At 42.4% G+C, this 14,699-nt stretch overlaps 1 protein-coding gene and 1 long non-coding RNA gene across 2 annotated transcripts in view; both read right to left on the reverse strand.

Moving 5' to 3' along the window:
* The window catches only part of LOC138858914 (uncharacterized), a 428,364-nt gene that overhangs the window by 89,003 nt on the left and 324,662 nt on the right, over positions 1-14,699 (reverse strand). The window lies entirely within an intron of this gene.
* Positions 5,940-6,582, reverse strand: LOC118683590 (uncharacterized). Its single transcript, XR_004979419.1, has 2 exons — positions 6,234-6,582; positions 5,940-6,179 (listed from the first exon to the last, which is right to left on the reverse strand). It is a non-coding gene; the product is annotated as an uncharacterized lncRNA (long non-coding RNA).

A 14,699-nucleotide genomic window follows, 5' to 3' on the forward strand; every position in this document is an offset into this window, starting at 1 on the left:
AGATCCTGAAATCAATATTTCGACATGGAATATTTCACACAATATAGCGCTCGCCGATATGAATTTTATATACCAAAGAAAATCGACATGTTGCTGGGTACAGAAACGTTCTTCAGTCTTCTATCTGTAGGCCAAATCAATCTTGTATCTAATTTATCAATTTTGCAAAAAACACTCTTAGGCTGGATTGTTTCGGGACGCTATAAGATATCCAAACCATCTTGTTTATTTTTAGCCAATGAATCTTTAGATGTCAAATTGAAAAGTGATGGGGATTGGAAGAAATCACTACCAGAGGCTTGGACTCGTGAACAACAGAATTGCGATCACATATACAATTCAACTGTATCAAGAAGACCTTGCAGCATAATAGTTGTCGAATTACCTTTCAAGGATGATCCGACATGTTTGGGCGAGTCATATACTACGGTATTGAGACGATCTAATGCACAAGCACGTCGATTAGCCAAATCACCATAATTGAAAGCACAATACGTTGAATTTATGAGCGACTACGAGAGTTTGAGTCAGATGGTTGGCCCTACAACTCAATGCGAACTTTTTCTTCTTTTTATTCGTTTTCGATTCCACAGGTTTGCACTCACTGTCGACATAGTCAAGATGTATCGCCAAGTATTAATCACGAAGATAATCGAAAGTTCCAGTATATTCTGTGAAGGACTTCACCAACTGAAGATATTCGCACGTATCAACTAAATACTGCTGAACAGCATTCAGAACAATTTACAATTGGCGAAAAAATCGTGAAGTCATCATTCTACGTAGACGACCAACTCTGTGGTGATGATACTCTAACCGAACTTGCACAGATAAAGCAAGAGGTAATACAACTGTTAGAATTAGGACAGTTCAAATTAACAAAGTGGCATTCCAATTATGATCAATTCAGAGAAGATAACTCTATAAAGGATCTAAACGTAGATACATCCATGGACTAAAATGGAGCCAAAATCTTGATTGTTTTATTTTTTCATTTGAAGCAAAACTTGCACTGACTGGTCGACTTACAAAACGTTCCATCCTTTCTGTTGCACCATCACTTTACGACCCACTTGGACTTTTAGTTCCTGTTATTATAACATCAAAAATTTTGTTGCAAGAAATATGGCTACTAAAGTTAGATTGGGATGAACCTGTGCCACGGAACATTGAATTTGCTTGGAAAAAGTTTCTTAACTGCTTATCGGATCTTGCACTAATTAAAGTGCAAAGGCACTGTTTTTCGACAGATGTGGAATCTCTTCAGATACATGGATTTTGTGACGCATAGATTCGTGCATATGGCTGCGCAATATATAATCGTGTTATCAACAAATGTGGCACTACTACTAACATTCGCCTACTCACTGAGAAGCCCAGAGTGGCACCCACCAAAAAACAATCGTTACTCAAATTAGAACTTTGCGGCGCTCTTCTTCTTGCTCGTCTTTTAGCAAAAATTAAACCAACAATTTCTAATAAATCTTTTAACATTTTTCTTTGGACAGACTCACAACTAGTATTACATTGGCTTAAGATGCATTCTGCAACACTTTCGACTTTTGTTGGTAATCGAATTTCGAAAATTCAAGATTTAACCAAAGGCGCCCATTGGAGACATGTTCCAACGTATTGTAACTCGGCGGATGCTGCCTCTAGAAGATGTACTGTAAACGAAGTTGTTAATTCAATATGGTACACCGGACCAAAGTTTCTATACGAAAACTCAGATAATAAAGAACAGCTGCGATGATATCGACATGGAAGTTGTCAATATGGAAAAACGAAAATCAGCATTCAATACAATTGTTAGCACCAATTACATTTTGGAAATTGTGAATCAGCGGATTAACTACACACACTCCTGCGAATGGCAGACACCTTGCCGTGGTGCAGGGGCTTAGGTCGCAAGGCATTCTCGGCATCTCCCAACCATTGCGAGAAGTGCTGCCTAGCACCTCTCACACGGGTTGTCAGAAACCGCATGCGTGCGACAACCAAGAGCTGCCAACTCCTAATCCAGGGTGTTATGCGACTCCCTTGCCCATTGGATGATTTGCAGCCAGGAGGTAAATTCGGCTGTATTCTAACGGAGCTTTCCCAACACCGGGCCGCATTGGGAAGTAACAGTGGCCTTACCGCGACATAGGGCTCTGGCGGGGTGGACTTTCGCGTTGCCCTCACAAAACGTAGACCGGACGGCTCGCCATGTCGAGCCTAAGGTCGTAAGAAACAGAATGGAGAAAACAAAACAAAAAATAACTAACTTAACAACGGAAAAAAAAGGGCAACAACAACAGCAAACGGACAAGGACAAGGCCAAGAAGACCAGCGCCAGTGCAGGTAAGGGAGCTTCAGGGGCTAAACAAAAGTTTAGCTTCCTGGACGCCCTTTCGCCAGAAGAGCGGGAGCTGTTCGAGGAGCATGCAAGGGAGGACGATGACGACATACCCTCGTGCAGCGGCGCTCAGCAGGTGAAATTGACTGCGGTCGGCGATGAAAAATCGAACCCCAAAGAGGCTCCCCCGAGCAGGATCACCTGCTCGGATTCGAGCGACTCGGAACCGGCATCAACCAGGAGGGGAAGACTCCGGAGGAAGCCGAAAAGTTGGCGCGCAACAGGGTGAGAGGAAACAATGCCTCCCCTGCCTCAGAGAAGCGGAAGGGTTACGCCCGGTTAACGCAACTCAGGCCGCAAGGCGGGGTTGCGAAAGGGCAGCGCCTTCGACCAACCAAGCCGCAAAGCGCAAGAGTGGTCAACTAACGCCACAGGAGCCGCCAAACACCAAGCGGCAGAAAGGAAGCAGCACACAGGGGACCGGAGGCAACCACTCCGCCCCAAACCCCCCCACTCTCTGCGATATTGTACAAAGGGGATTAAGGCTGGCAAAGGAATGGTGTAGTGGAGTTGGCCTAAACATCAACCCCTCCAAAACTACAATCATACCATTTACCAGACGCAGGTTGCTGCCAGGCCTCAGAAACCTATCCCTAGGTGGAACAGAGTTGGAGATGGCCAGCACGGTAAAGTACCTGGGCCTCACGCTGGACTTCACTCTACGGTGGAAGCAGCATGTAGACCTAACCGCAGCCAAAGCTACGAAAGCGCTCATGGTGTGCAATCGACTTGCTAGGAAATCATGGGGCTGCAACCCAAAGATTATCAGATGGTTGTACACCATGATTGTTAGACCGATCATAACATATGGAGCGGTGGCCTGGGGTTCCAAAGCAGCGCAGACCTCGGTAGGACTTCGACTATCGAGGCTGCAGCGACTTGCCTGTATCTGCGCGTCGGGCGCGATGCGTACGTGTCCGACTGCAGCACTGGAAGTAATGCTGAAGCTAACACCGCTACATATAGTGATCGAGCAGACGGCCAAACAGACCTTGCTTCAAATTTCAGCAGAAGGGTCTGGCAAAGGGAAGGTAATCTCGTCCCAGTAGATGAAGGCCTTAAGTGACGCAATGCCACTGGCCCTTCTTCCAAGGGAGTATTACCAAAACAGTAAGCTTCACTAGGAAGTTCAGGGTTACCCTTGGCAGTAAGGCAGAATGGAACGACTCCACGCTGGACCTACTACTAAGGAACAGTACTATCAAGTGGTACACCGACGGCTCGAAAACGGCGGAGGGGATTGGCGCAGGGGTCGCAGGACCACGCACCAAGCTCTCCATTCCCATGGGAAGTTTTCCTAGCATATTCCAGGCGGAGGTATATGCTATAAGTCGGTGTGTAGAAATAAACCTCCAACGCGACTACCGCAATCAGAGCATCGCCATACTCAGCGATAGTCAGGCAGCACTTAAAGCAATCTCGGCTTTTGAGGTCAAATCGCTACTAGTGCAGGAGTGTATAGAACGGCTGAACAGCCTATCAAGTTTCAACAGAGTGCACTTCATCTGGGTGCCTGGTCACAGGGGTATAGCAGGAAATGAACTTGCTGACGAGTTGGCCCGCTCTGCAGCCTCTACAAACATAGTAGGACCAGAACCGTGCGTAGCGGTGGGTCCACATACCATTAAGGAGCTGCTCCATAGAGAGGAAAGAGCAGGCAGGGAGAGACACTGGCAACATCTCCAAGGCATGCACCATGCCAAGTTGCTAATGGGGGGCTATAACCTCAGACGGTTTAAAACCGTAATCAATCCCCCGAGGAACAAATTTCGACTTCTGGTCGCGTTCTACATCGGACATTGCAGGCTTAACAAGCATCTATTTAACATGGGCTTGGTCTTCTCTGCAAACTGCCGGTTCTGCGACATGGAGTCGGAAACCCCAGAACACCTACTAATGGAATGCACAGCTGTCTGCAGACGTAGAGTCAAGGCCCTGGGATCCATGTTTCCAAACAGGGATCGCATCGCCTCATTGGCGCCTAGCAGTATATTGGAGTTCATCAATACGCTAGGGCTAGATGAGTCGCTGTGACTTAGGGGAGGGCACAATAGATCATAGGTCGCGGTGCATACCGCAATCACTATCTAATCTAATCTAACTACACACATTTCGACATGGTGCTAATCTTAATGACTCATTGACACTTTCACCACAAGAGTTACATTACGCCTTTATTTGCATAATTTGGAATATTCAACACATACATTTCGCTAATGAAATTCATCTTTTACAGAAAGAGCTTACGATAAATGGCCCGTTACGTTATTTAAATCCTTTTCTCGAGTATACCGAAGGATTTCAAATACTCAAAGTTGGAGGTCGATTGGAATCAGCAGATATTCCAGAAGAAAGGGAACACCCAATGCTGTTGCCAAACAAATGCGAATTTGTTGTGCTTACGTTCGTCATCTACATCCGAAACACTACCATGCAGGACCAAAGGCACTCGTAGCACTGATAAGACTCCAGATTTGGATAGTCAATGCGCGCGATTTAACAAGCCAAAGCTGATGAACCAAGTAATGGGATAATTACCTGTCGAGCGATTAACTCCATCTCGTCCTTTTGCGCGGTACGGTATTGATTTCTGCGGACCAGTCAACGTATATTTGCGTATTCGAGGCAAAACACCTTATAGAGCGTACATTAGGATCTTCGTTTGTCTAGCGACAAAGGCGGTTCACATCGAACTAGTACCGGATCTATCCACGGACGCATTCTTAGCGTCATTGAAGCGCAGGATTGGAAGAAGAGGTCTACCCTCTGACATCTTTTGCGATAACGCAACAGATTTTGTGGGCGCTTGCAACAAACTAGCTGAGTTAAAGTCAGCAGTCAAATCGGCTAAGGGTCACCTCAACCGCACCATCAAAAATACAAGACTCACAGCTATGCTCTCACAGCATAGGAGCTGTATTAAATTCTCGTCCAATAACACCAAATGATTATGAAGTATTAACTCCGGTGCATTTTCGAACGATTCGGCGACCAATTCACAAGCTAGCACTTCTACCTGTTTGAAATGCCTTCCGACGAGGCCGGGATGATGGGTCACCGATAGAGAACTACTGCATTATACGGTCATATGTTCTATATATTTTTGCTATTTATTGTTCTCTACTTATTTGCCTAATATTCAAGGGCAAGCAAATCAATGCAGTTAATAATTGTATTTGCATTGTGTACATACTTACATATTTATTGCTTGCTTGCGCTTGCTTTTTACACTTGTGCTACCGCTATGTTTTCGTCCACGTAATTATATGAATATTTGTTTGTGCACATTAGCTAGTCCCATTTAACATGTACTAAGCTTAATATGTAAGCAGCCTCTTGCGATACTGCGTTCCCATTCTTTTATGTTTCTTTTTTTGTTAATAACTACATTATATACGAAGGAGCAATAGAGTAAAGTATGTACTCTATGGTTATTCTCCTTTTATGAACTGTTAAATTTATATAACTTACATACTTATGTATATATGCACTAATAGAAAGCGAAACTATGTACCTAGTGGAAATTATGTATTGAACGGTATTGCAATATTGTTTAGAATATTATTTAAGGAGAATTTTGCAAAAAAAACTTTGTAGCCCTACAATATGTAAGAAGCACATTTATAGACATTGAAATTAAAAACCAATTCCGAACATTCCACATTCACCTATTTTTTAATATTCTTGTCCAACAGTTCATATCCAGGTATTCCCTGCACAAAACGCTTACAATCTGATCCAAAATATTTATTTTGGTTTCTTCTGGAAGTAAAACCTAGGACTAGAAAAATTCTATTGATTTTTATTTCAATATGGTATTTTTTTCAATTAAAACCTTAGTCCAAAAATCCAAGTTTTCATGTTGATACTTTTTGGCAAAGACCAACCTAGACTTTTGAGTCTTATCGAGCTAAGTGGTTTTCGGCGATTCTCCATAGCATAAAACTTGCCGGCAAATCGTTTCCGCACAAATTTCTACGTTTTTTCCTTTTGAAGTTGTTTTTTCAAGTCTGTATCAGATAACTTAACTACAATTGCGGTCATCAATTTTCCATCTGTTCTTTCAATTTCGCTTTTAATCACATGCTTTGCCAGTTACTTTATAACCTTTAAATAATATTATGCACTATGGCCTTTTTTTCCAACAATTTCACTGATTTCGCGAATGGACTTCTTGTCATTATAATTTTTTATAATATTTTCCCGTTCTTCAATTGTTGTTTGACACATTTTGTGTGAATTGAGCTCAACACAATTCTCGCTGACGGGCAGGAAAATATAGTAATAAAACTATCTCTTTAACCTTCAAAATAAATGAAAACAAGTAAGGAAGGGCTAAGTTCGGAAGTAACCGAACATTTTTTACTCTCGCAAAGTCAAATGGTATACTCGTTTTAGATTTCTTTGTGGATCTTGCCGCCTAGTTCTATGTTGACCGATATATTCGGTAAAAAGTCAGCTATAGGCACTGGGGTCCACATATTCATTACCTAGGGGCTTGAACAGTTTTGACTCGATTTATACAATTTTCGGTCACAAGGTGGCATACTTCAAACGCATTATTCACGCAAAGTTATACCCCGATATAATCATTTTTTCTTGATATACATAGTGGAAAGTGACAGAATCAGATGGAATAGAAAATAGTGTTATTATATATGGGAAATAGGCGTGGTTGTTATCCGATTTCGCCCATTTTCGCACTTTAACATGGAGAAGAATGTTATGTACCAAATTTGGCTGAAATCGGTTAAGCAGATCCCAAGATATGGGTTTTCACCTAAAAGTGGGCGGTGACACCCCCACTGACTAATTTTGAACGCGGTTCCTATAAAGCCATCTCATACCATCCCAGAGATAAAATTTAATGTCTCTGGCGTGTTTAGTGCTTGACTTAGAGTGAATTTTGGTATTATAGCATTAGCGGTTTAGGAGATATACACATTAAACCTATTAGGGGCGGGACCACGCCCACTTTAAAAAAAATTTTAACTGCAGATGCCCCTTCCTATTGTGATCCTGTATACTGAATAAGAGTCTTGTATCTTGTTGTGAAGCTAAGTTACGGCAATTTATTTGTTTTTGAATAATGGCGTTTTGTGGGCGTGCCAGTGGTCCGATTACGCCCATCAGCAACCAAGAAACATGTCTGAATATTATGCTACAATGTTCGCACATCACCAATGACATTATTACTTCCTTTTTTTTCACAAAACGCCTTTTTAAAGTTTAAATTAAAATGTTCTTTATTTTTCTTATTAAATGTTATTTTTCACAAGTTTTTTATTGGTTTAACACCTTTTTTGATAAAAATTAATAAAACGATTTTAAGCTCAGAAAGTCTTGACGGTTGGTAGCGGAGATAGCGATTTCATACGATGACGTTGCGCAAAGAGGCTGGTGGTCGCTCGTCGTCCCCTTTTTACCTCTTTCGGTGTGGTGTGTAGTGTGTCTTCATGTGTGGTGTGATCGTGATGATAGGGTTGGTGTGGAATGTGTGTGGGATGAGTTGAGTTACTCATTTAACCATCCCGGCCCACCTAGGCAAATATTTAGCCTAGCAAATTCTGAAGTTGTTGCAGCGTTGCTACCACTCTGCTGAGGCCAGTGGGGCGGCGGGATGATGGTCTGGGCCGTCGGCGCCGTGCAGGTGTTTCGTTCCTTATATTCCTGGGACGATACTGTGGGGCGGCAGCTGGGCGTTGATGTTGTATCGGGTGGCTGGGCGGGGGGCGCCTGACAGCGCCGCGACTGCATGGTGCGGTTAGTCGCCGAACGTCGCGCCTAGAGGTGCGGTGAAGGAACGTATGGTGTAGCCTTCCGCACAATTGACACGAATACTCCGAGTCACACTCTTGCGTTGTATGGGTGAGACTTAGGCAATTGAGGCAGTGTCCATGCGTCTGGGCTACCCGCTGACGTTGACTAGGTTGCATTGATTTAAAGATGCTACAGTGCTGTAGCCGGTGTGAGCGGCGACACAGCGGACATCGGGTGCAGTGCGGCTCCGGTGGCATCAATTGCGACGCTGGCGGTGGTTGTGCTGTGTTCCGCGCGACAGCTGTGACAGTTGTTGCAGCGGTGGCTCGAGGCGCTGGAATCGGCCCAGTGCGTGGCACATTGATAGCCATCGAACGGTTGGCGTTGGATTTGTCGGCATTTCCGCGTCCATATTAATCTGTATGAAAGGATTAGATTTAGTATATGTTTGTGGCATCTAATTAAATATGGGCAATTGTGCTACGTGATGTGGCACGCGTGGGTCGGCATATTAATCGACCATTTCTGTTTAGTTTGCGATTGTTGTTAATGTTGTTTATTTTTATTTATTTGTGGGTTTATTGACTCGATTTATTTAAATTGAATACCATTTTAGTTTCGGTAGTACGGTCGGTGGGCAGGAAGCATAGTTTTACGAGCGGTCTGGTTACCGTTCCGGATTGCGTGCGGAGATCTACTATTCGGATATGACCGTCGGACCCGGAATGAAGCTTTTCTATGCGCCATTCTGTGGGGGGAGACAATCATCACGGATTAGGACGCAATCTCCACGCTTTGGGGCTTTTTCTGGAGTTTTCCATCGGTACCTCTTGTGGAGGTCCTTTAAATATTCTTCTTTCCATCGACGGCTAAAGTCATGATGGAGAATTTTGATTCTTTCCCATCGATTTAATAAGGATAGCGGGATTTGAAGCTTTTTACAGCTGATTCCCATAAACCACCCTTATGAGGAGCGCTTGGGGGCATGAATTGCCAATTAATGCCTTGGGACGCGTACTTTTGTACAATCTCAGGTGAGACTTGTTTGATAAAGTCCACAAATTGTTTTTCGGTGGCTCTTTGAGCGCCGATAAATGTTTTAACATTATCGCTCATGATCTTCGATGGAAAGCCGCGTCGACCGACAAAGCGAGCAAATGCCGCAAGAATAGCCTCCTTCTTCAGATTAGTACAAAGCTCAAGGAGCACTGCTTTTGTCGTAAAACAGACAAAAACAGCCACATAGCCTTTCATCAGAGTGGGAGACCTTAACATGGACGCCTTTATTTGAACAGGCCCAGCAAAATCGACACCTGTGATGGAGAAAGGCAGAGCGAAGTTGCAGCGTTCCGGAGGAAGTGCTGCCATAATCTGTGTTCGCATCTTTTGCTTGTGCGTGGTTCAGATTTTGCCAAGAAAATGCACTTCTTTATTTGGTGCTAAAGTCGGGGAATGTAAAATTCCTGGCGGACCATATGTTGCATGAGACGATGTTCGGCATGAAGCATTAATATGTGGATATAACTGATGAGTAATGTTGCAAGTTGAGACTTCTCTGGTATAATTGTGGGATGGCGTTCGTTAAACGTTAGGCTTGAATTGGCAAGCCGACCATTCACCCGAAGCAGACCTTTCGTGTCAATGAATGGATTTAGTACTAAGAGTGAGCTTTTTTTATCAATTGGCTTCGATACTCTTAGTAATGATATTTCTCGGCTGAAGTAACGCGTTTGAGTAGATGCGATAAAAGCGACCTTTGCTTTTTGTAAGTCTAGGTGCGTCACTGTATCGCGTTGAGAATCTAATGAGGTTACTCCCTTAAGTTTAATTTTCAGTAGCTCTATGAACTTGAGCATGTAAGCGATTACCCTGGGTGCTCGGGGGTACGAGGAAAATCGCTCGAGGATGTCATTATCCTGCAATGTTGTGTGAAAGAAGTCGATTTTTCGACTCTCTGGGGCAATTATATTACGCATGGGCGATTGTGGCCAAGACTCGGGAGATTCTATCAACCATCGGGGGCCATTCCACCAGAGGGTGGTGGTGGCAAGGTGCAGGGGTTTGCACCCTCCTGTACCTAGATCAGCTGGATTGTCAGCAATGGCTACGTGTCGCCAGGTGGCTGATCCTATTAGGTCAAGTATTTGAGACGTTCGATTGGAAATATACGTCTTCCATGCATGTGGTGGTTTTGCTAACCAGGCTAGTACGATTTCAGAATCGGACCACAGATACAATTTGTATTTTGCCATGTTTAAATGCATTCGCACCATGGATACTAGTTTGGCTAGTAATAGCGCTCCACCCAGTTCAAGTCTTGGTAGACTTATTGTTTTTAAAGCAGCTACTTTTGCCGTTGCTCCTAGTAAGTGGCTTGTGGTTGCAGTGTCGCTTTATGTGCAAACGTATAAAGTGCGCCTTTTCAGAGGCGTCACAAAAGCCGTGTAGTTCGACTTTGTGCTCTGGGGCATAATTTACCCATCGTGGGATTTGTATCTGTGGGATATCGTTTAGATTGTTCGCAAACTGGGAACACTTTTGTAATCGAAGTGGTTTTACTTGTTCGTTCCAGTTTGTTCCATCTAGTCATAATTCTTGTATTAGGATTTTGGCTTGTATCATAACTGGCGAAAGCCATCCTGCGGGGTCGATAAGTTTCCCCACAGTGGAAAGAATTTGTCGCTTTGTTATGGCGGATAATGCTGATATTGACTCTGTAGTGTATGAAAGCTGGTCAGATATCACATTCCATTGGATCACTAGAGTTTTTGTTGTACTTTCCTTTTCGAATTTAAGAAAATAAGTGTCCAACAGACTTTCTTTAGGTGCGTCCTTTAAGATATTAAGGTGGTTCGGAGTTATCTTTTTTAACGGAAACCTTGCGGTTCTGAGGTCTTGTGTCACTTGAGCTAGTGACTCGTATGCTTGTGAAAGAGTATGACTTCCAGACAGGATATCGTCTACATTCGTTTGAGTTTTTAACACTTTGGTTGCCAGAGGAAATTCTGACTTTGTGTTTTCTGCCAGTTCGTGGAGTGTTCGAATGGCTAAATATGGAGCACAGTTGACGCCAAAGGTAACTGTTTTTAGTTTATAGTCGCGTAGTGGACTATTGGGAGATTTTCGGAAAGTAATTCGCTGAAAATCTTGATCGTCTTTATGTACGACTATTTGCCTACACATTTTTTCGACGTCTACGTTAAATACGTATTTGAATATACGCCAATTTCAAATGAGTAGCATTAAATCTGGTTGGAGCGTAGGTCCCGTAAATAGAATATCATTTAGGGAACTCTCCGAGCTAGTGGATCTTGATGCAATAAAGACAACTCTTACTTTAGTTGCTTTTTTGTCTGGCTTTACTACTGCATGGTGCGGCAAGTAAAATGAGTAGTATTTGCCGTTGATGATTTTTTCGCATGGGCTTATTTTCTCCATGTGGTCTAAATGGAGGTATTCTTCTAACACACCATCGTATTCTGGTTTGAGTTCGCCTTTTTTAAGTAGGTTTTTTTCCATACTTTGAAACTGCTGTATTGCAGAGGTGCGAGACTGACCTAAGGTGATGGTGTTGGGAAATTGTTGTTTTAGTGGTAGGCGTTCGACGTACCGACCATTATCTGATCTAGTAGTTGTGGCTTTGTAAAAGTCTTCACAATACTGATCTTCAAGGGTTGTGATTGATATGGGGGGGAGTTCTTCTAACTCCCAAAATTTTTTTAATTGTGAATTGAGGTATTCGTTTGAGAATAACTGAAATACCCGGATGTAGTTGTTATAGATACCGGTTCGTATTTATTTTAAATTTAATTTTATTTAACAATTTATTGAACTTTTTTTTTTTTTGTTGATGTCCTTAATTAAGGGTATATATGTAGGTACACCCTAATGCGTGGACTTGTAATTATGTAGGTATATATGTACTTGTGCAATTGAGAGCTCGTTGAAGAGATCGATGGACTTTGTACCTATGCACTAGTAAGCACGAATTATTTGTGCTGAAAAATTTTGTACGCAATCCTGCTTGCTTGCTGCAAGGGGTATTGCGGGATATATGCCAAAGTGGACTTTGAATATAAAATATAAATTTAGTTTGAACCAATATGTATGTATATTGTTCAAAATTTTGTATTTTTTATATAATATAGTATGATTTTTATTAAATAATCCGCGTTTTATTTACCGAACCGTATTTACGCGAAATGTTCCGATTGGTTTTCTTATAGTTGTACCAGAGAACGTAAATGAATAGAGAAGGAGCAAATGTTAACTGAAATCTTTTTGAGTACTAATTTGTAATTCCAGATGAGGGAACATCGAAAAATATAACTTCGAAAAAGAAAAATACACTACACAATGTGCGAAATGCTATAAATAGACACAGCGAATATTCCTAAATGAAAAATCGTTGCGCATACCTATTTAGATTTATGTTTTCAATTTCTATGATATGACAAAATTTATATTTATGAAAAGCCTTCTGAATTAAACATCTGTATTATCGGTAAAAACCCCAGTGTTAACACCACCACTTACTTGCTACTTCAACTCCGCGTATATGTTAATGAAATAAGTATTGTATGGTTATTAATTTCAAAAATATTCACAAACTTTATTTTTAAATATTTACAAGGATTAGCTTAACGCACTCCCTGGTCGCATACCAGTGGAGAGGTAGTAAAAAATGTGGAAAACGGTTGGCCTCAAGGGCCATCCCTGCAACTTCCCTCTAATTTCATACGCTAACGTTCAAATTTCGCTTTTTTCACTGCTTTTGAGCTCTTCGAAATTTTTCGTTTTCGATATCTAGCAAGTAAATAAACCGATTTCGACTCGGTTTGCGGCAAACGATGTGTTTCTTCAAGGTTTAGAACTGATTAGTTTTTGGTGTCGATCGGTCAAGTCGTTTGGAAAAAATTCGAAAAAAACGATTTATTTTTGAGATTTCTCGAAATCTACTGGTCCGATTGGGTCCAAACTTACACAAAATTCAAGTGCAATGAAACCCTTTGGAATACCGTTTAGTTTATTCAAATCGGTTGAGCAGTTTAATAGTTATAAGAGGGTCACATACATCCACACACACACACATACATCCACACATACATACACAGACGTACTACTACTCAGCGAACAGTACAAAACCCCAGGTAGTGACAGTAATTGGACCGAAGATAAAAGCTCAAAATCCGCGATATGGGTTTTTAGCAATATACCGTTTGAAGAAGCACCCAAAAGTCAAGATAATGGCTTTGTATATGCAAGGATAAAAGGCATACATTTTTATAGCTGCTACGCTGCTCCCAGCCTATCACTTACGCAATTTCAGGACATGCTCTTCAAGCTCACAACGCACGCGAGGGGTAAGGTACCGCTAGTGGTAGCCGGCGATTTTAATGCCTGGGCGGTCGAATGGGGAAGTACCTTTACAAATGCGAGGGGTACAGCCCTACTATCATCATTCGCAAATCTCGACTTAGTACTTCTTAACAATGAACGCAAACCAACTTTTATTAAAGGCAGGGCGTCGTCTTACATTGACCTTACCTTTGTAAGTTCATCCATAGTTTCACAGATATCATGGCAAGTCTCCGAAGTATATACTCATAGTGACCACCAAGCCATAACGTTCGATATAAATCCGCGACATAGGCAAAGCCCCAGTAGTACGATGCCCAAAAATATGACAAAACGTTAAAAGATAAAAGCTTGCGATCTAGAAATGCTTGAATATGCCACTGGCCAAATCAAAAAAGACACACGAGGTGATGCGCAGAGCCAAACGCAAAACATAACGAAATCCCTTACAATGGTCTGCAATGCCGCAATGCCACGAAAGAAAAACAGGGTAAACAAAGCACCCTCGTACTGGTGGTCCGAAGAAATCGCTAATCTGAGAACTGAATGCTTCAGGTTTAGACGTAGACAACAACGGGCGAGAGGAAGATATGACTTTGAGGAACTCCTTATCAACTTCCGAAAAAAACGGAAAGAACTACATAAAGCAATAGTGAAAAGTAAGAAAAACGCTTTCAACCTGCTCCTGTCACAAGTAGAAAATGACCCTTGCGGAAAAGCTTATCAGATAGTGATGAGGAAACTGGGAAGATCAAGAAGACCCCCTATATCGCCCATCATCCTGCGCGAGATAGCTAGTACCCTGTTTCCCAGATGTGAACCCATGCGAGTGCCAGTAGGAAAGGTTCTGGAAACCATAATACGTAAACGGCTTGAAAAATACACCGAAGGAGACTGTGGATTGAACCCAATGCAGTTTGGCTTCCGGAAAGGACGAAGCACCGTGGATGCCATAGACACTGTCACAAAACTAGCAAAAAAAAGCACTGGAAGGGAGTAGATGGCGGTGGGGTGATAAACAATACTGCGTTGTCATTACCCTCGACATAAAGAACGCCTTCAACTCGGCCAAATGGACGCTAATTATAAGGGCCCTGAAAGAGCTAAAGGTACCGGATTACCTTTGTCGAATTGTTACGAGCTATTTCGAAAATAGAGTTCTGGTTTACGATACCGAACACGG

Source organism: Bactrocera oleae, chromosome 2 (assembly GCF_042242935.1).
Source record: "Bactrocera oleae isolate idBacOlea1 chromosome 2, idBacOlea1, whole genome shotgun sequence".
NCBI classification, from domain to species: domain Eukaryota; kingdom Metazoa; phylum Arthropoda; class Insecta; order Diptera; family Tephritidae; genus Bactrocera; species Bactrocera oleae.